Source organism: Macrobrachium rosenbergii, chromosome 1 (genome assembly GCF_040412425.1).
Source record: "Macrobrachium rosenbergii isolate ZJJX-2024 chromosome 1, ASM4041242v1, whole genome shotgun sequence".
Classification (NCBI taxonomy): Eukaryota; Metazoa; Arthropoda; class Malacostraca; order Decapoda; family Palaemonidae; genus Macrobrachium; species Macrobrachium rosenbergii.
This window is the reverse complement of record NC_089741.1, coordinates 43556038-43561357: the sequence shown is the minus strand read 5'-3', so window position 1 is coordinate 43561357 and position 5320 is coordinate 43556038. Positions and strand designations below refer to the sequence as shown.

The window sequence follows — 5320 nt, the reverse complement described above, 5'->3', positions numbered from 1 at the left end:
CGGGGATTCAGAAGTCGGATAAACAGTTGGGGTTTGTGGTGTAGTAGGGGGACTGGTCTCGACTTCGGGACATTCGTAGTAATAGGAGGTCTAGTTGCAACTCCATTAATCCTGGTCTGCAACAAAGAGGCTGCAACACTTGGACGCCCGTGTCTTCCCAGGTTGTGTTGCAGAGGTTAGAGTAGACATGGACCTTTTGGATTCGGAGCTGCTAATTAGAGTCTGTTTTAGGGGAGCCAAAAATATTGTACTAAAAAATGCATTGGTAGAATGTGTTACCACTCTGGCAGAACAAAAGGCTAATTAAAGAATTGAATATTTAAGTACAAAACGTGCTGTATGAGCTTAGAAGCATATCAGGAGTTTCTTATGAGATCTCTCTCTCTCTCTCTCTCTCTCTCTCTCTCTCTCTCTCTCTCTCTCTCTCTCTCTCTCAAACACACACACAAACACCTGGTCATTGATCAAACACACACACAAACACCTGGTCATTGATCAAACACACACACAAACACCTGGTCATTGATCAAACACACACACAAACACCTGGTCATTGATCAAGCACACACACAAACGCCTGGTCGTGATCAAACACACACTGATATATTGATCAAACACACACACACACAAACACCTGTACTTCAGTTGAGAAATGAATTATTGGTCAATCAGAGATGTTTAGTTAATATACTGAGTGGAATCAAAGTACATCGTGGAGGAATGTATTTAAACAAAATACTCTCAACTAAACTGTAAGAGTGGTAAAAAAAAATTTCCGGAAAGTACAGACCTTTGATAACCAGACTACAATAGATGCTACATTATAATCGAGTGACTTTCCCTCTTTGCTCTTCAAAACTCACAAGAGTGGGCCCTTTTCACTAATGGAGAAAGTAGCCAAGCTACTGGACACCGCCACTCGCGTATTCATTGGTCATTTCTGTCCCAAGAGCAGAGCGGAAAATTTGTCCCACGGTCCGCCATCAGCCTCGAAGTCCAGATCGCCGCCGCTAGAGAGCACCTCGAACTCCAAGTCTCAGTGATTGTTGCATGGGTGGTGTTCGTCGCAACTGGAATCCGTAGGGGGTAGTGCCACCAGTGCACCTCACACGGCGCACTGCAGGCATTACTTAAGGTTCTTTGCAGCGTCCCTTCGGCCCCTAGTTGCAACCCCTTTCTTCCCTTTTACTTTACCTAACAAATGCTTCATATTTCAACTGCGAGGTTTTCCTCCTGTTACACCTTTAAAACCTCCTTTGGTCTCAATTTTCCCTTCAGCGCTGAATGACCTCAGGTCCTAAGCGCTTGGTTTTGGCCTAAATCTTGTATTCCTTGGTTCCTTTCCTTCCGACTGCATATGCGCAGGTATCATGTCTCTCCGCAGCACGGCTGTGAAATAAGATTATAAGTGCATTTTATTATTATAAAATTTTAATGAATGCAGTACCGAAATAAGGCTGTAAATTTACGTTTTATTATTATAAAGATTTTAATGAATTTACCAAAATAAGATTGTATATTAAAGTTTTGTTATTATAAAGATTTTAATAAACAGGAAATACTGCAAAATAAGATTATCAAAATTGCGTTTTGTTATAAAGATTTTAATAAACGAAATACAAAGGTGTAAAATTGCGTTTTGTTATTATAAAGATTTTAATGAATGCAATACCGAAATAAGGTTGTAAATTGCGTTTTATTATTATAAAGATTTTAATGAATTTGCAAAATAAGATTGTATATTAAGTTTTGTTATTATAAAGATTTTAATACATGAATTACCGAAATAAGATTGTAAATTTCGTTTTGTTATTATAAGGATTTTAATAAACGAAATTTATAATACGTTTTATCATTATAAAGATTTTAATGAACTTGTAAATTGCATATTAAGTTTTGTTATTATAAAGATTTTAATAAATGAAATACCAAAATAAGATTGTAAATTGCATTTTATTATTATAAAGATTTTAATGAATTTCCAAAATAAAAGTGTAAATTGCGTTTTGTTATTATAAAGATTTTAATCCATGAATTACCGAAACAAGATTGTAAATTGCGCGTTGTTATTATAAAGATTTTAATAAATGAAATATCGAAATAATATTGTAAATTGTGTTTTATTATCATAAAGATTTTAATAAATGAATTACCAAAATAAGATTATAAATTGCGTTTTATTATTATAAAGATTTTAATAAGTGAATTACCAAAATAAGATTGTAAATTGCGTTTTATTATTAAAATGATTTTTTAAATGAATTGCCTAATAATTACTGTAAATTGTAAATTTGAGTAAATAATCAAATTTCACAGAAATGTTACTTTCGCATATCTGTGATATTCAGATGCCTTTCTTTGTCTTTTACTATAAGGTTTTGGAACTTTCTCCCTTCTTCTGTTCTCCCTGATCCCTACGACCTTTCTTCTTCTCTCTTTTAAGAGGCAGAGGAATCACTTGCTTGGAGGTTAGGCTCCGCCTTTCCTCCATCTTGTTTTTTATGTCTTTAGTTATTTTTTGTTTTTTTATGAATATTCCCCCACATTTTGGCAAATAATAATTATACAGGACATAAGAAACGGAAAATGAAAATATTAATTGATGTTTTATTTTGTAATAATAATAATTTAATAATAATAATAATGATAATAAGAATATAGGTATGAGACAAAATTTTAACCTAAGTTTTATTTTGTATAATAATAATAATATAGGACATGAAACATATAAACTAAAAAATTTCAGTCATAATTTGTGTTTTGTAATAAATAATAATAATAATAATAAAGGATAACATATGAAAACCTCAATCTAAGTTTTATTTTGTATAATAATAATAATGATAATAACAATAAAAATAAAAATAAAGGAAAATATACGGAAAATGAAAATGTCATCCAATATTTCCTGCAATGCAATTTTATCATATTTTCAGGCAGAAATTCCACTCCAACACTCACAGGGCTACGCTACGGGGAGCGCCGACGGCAGGTGGATAAGCATTTCTGATTTCTGGACGATAAGAACGAGGTTCCTGCTGGCGCGACTGTTATCGATAGTGGCTACACTGATAAGAGGCCTGGGAGCAACGGTATTGTATTAACGTTAAGGTTCGATTAAACAGCGATGATGGTGATAATAATAATAATAATAATAATAATAATAATAAATCCAATAAGTATATATATATATAATATAAGAAATATATAATATATATATATATATATATATATATATATATATATATATATATATATTTTATATATATATATTATATATACTGTATATATATATATATAGACTTATATTCTGTATATATTTATATACATATGCATATATATTATATATATATATATGTATGTATGTGTATATATATATATATATATATATATATATATATATATATATATATATATATATATATATATATATATAAGTATGCGTATATTTCAGGAGCTGCATTGATATAATTATTCGTGAAAGCTTTCTGTTTTCAGGTTAGATATTCATACTTCACATAATTGCCATATCTAGAATAACTCACGTATGTTGAATATAAAAATCAAGCCCTGAACAATCTACCTCAGTCACAAAAGCATTTATATTCAATAATAAAAATCAGAAGAAAAAACGGATAGAGCAATAATAATGATATTATAATTAGAAGAGGTTTTGACGATGTAAAAAAAAAAAAAAGAGAAAAATCGAATCCTCTCAAACTCACCTTTCATTGTTACACAACCTGTGGAGACTGTTTTGACAAGACTGCCTTCTGCATGTTGCACGTACTCGTTCTCTCATAGGAAAAAAAGTAATAAAAATGGAAAAAATACGTAAGTGTGAGAATGAGAATGACAACATCTGCGGCTTCTTGTTCTAGCGAGCGAGAAAGAAGGAAGATTCATTTAGTTACGTGTCAGTCTGGATTCGCAGACCCTTGGGAATTAAATGTGATTGGCAATTGTTAGTTGTTACATTTTTAGAACTTTTTTTGGTTTTGTTTCGATTTCGTGTTTTTTTTTGGGGGGCGTCATTTTTTTAAATTCTTCTTTCATCTATTACAAAAAACCCACATTCTCCGGATATTTTGTTCTATAGCTTTCTCTTCGAATCACTGATGCCAAAAACAACATAACCGCTTATTATTATTATTATTATTATTATTATTATTATTATTATTATTATTATTATTATTATTATTATTATTATTATATACCTAATGACTCCATCGAGAACTACTGCTCTGGTGTATCGCAACTTTATCATTTGATACCTTTTAACCATCCTACCTTCCTCACCAACAATAGTTTGGTCTGATCAGTACTTGGATGGGTGGTCATTTAGAAAGGCCTTGAACATCCACTGGGCAGGCCGTGAGGATAACAACCTCATAACTATATTAGCCTTGAATAATGATAATAATAATAATAATAATAATAATAATAATAATAATAATAATAATAATAATAATAATAGATTACCCTGGTTTACTGAGCATCTTGTCTTGAAATTTTTAATGATATGCTTCCTTGAATAGTAGTAATAATAATAATAATAATAATATACACACACACAATAATAATAATACACACAATAAAATTACCCCTCAGTTACTAAGCTTTTGTCCAAAATTTTTATTATGAATATATATTGTTAAAAAAATTAATAACTATATAAGCCTTGAATAATAAATAATAATAATAATACTAATAATAATAATAAAATTACCCTCGGTTACTGAGTCCTTTTCTTAAAATTTTATTGTAAGTATATATATTATTTAAAAAGTTAATAACTATATTAGCCTGGAATATAATAATAATAATAATAATAATAATAATAATAATAATAATAATAATAATAAATTACCCTCGGTCACTGAGCATCTTGTCTTGAAATTTTATTATGAATATTATTTACCTTGAATAATAATAATAATAATAATAATAATAATAATAATAATAATAATAATAATAATAAATAACAAAATTACCCTCGGTTACCGAGTTTCTTGCCCTAAACTTTCATTATGAATATTATTTAATAAAACTAACATCCCCACACGAAAAAACATATTATACGTATCTAAGATTATACTGTCATACAACTTCTAGACTTATGCCACTTATCTCCCAATACTTAAGATGTTGTTACACAAGAAGAAGAAGGAGAAGACCACCTGGCGTTGTTCTCTCACTTATGTCCCTCAGGAGTAATCGGAGAGACAACAAAAAAGATTTAAAAAAAACGAGGAATTTCCTTTGGATTGCGTGGGAATCTTGAAGCAGTGTGCAAAGTTTTTTTTTTTTTTTTTTCCAT

General features: G+C 30.0%; 2 long non-coding RNA genes across 2 annotated transcripts in view; one reads left to right on the top strand and one right to left on the bottom strand.

Annotated features, from left to right (window-relative positions):
• Positions 1-1349: 1349 nt before the first annotated feature.
• On the bottom strand, positions 1350-4167 carry LOC136828956 (uncharacterized). The gene is made up of 3 exons (XR_010850274.1): positions 3726-4167; positions 2962-3080; positions 1350-1389 (listed from the first exon to the last, which is right to left on the bottom strand). It is a non-coding gene; the product is annotated as an uncharacterized lncRNA (long non-coding RNA).
• LOC136828925 (uncharacterized) overlaps positions 2371-5320 on the top strand; it is a 4235-nt gene continuing 1285 nt past the window's right edge. The window contains exon 1 of the long non-coding RNA XR_010850255.1: positions 2371-3092. This is a non-coding gene — a long non-coding RNA (uncharacterized lncRNA). The remainder of the gene's footprint in view (positions 3093-5320) is intronic.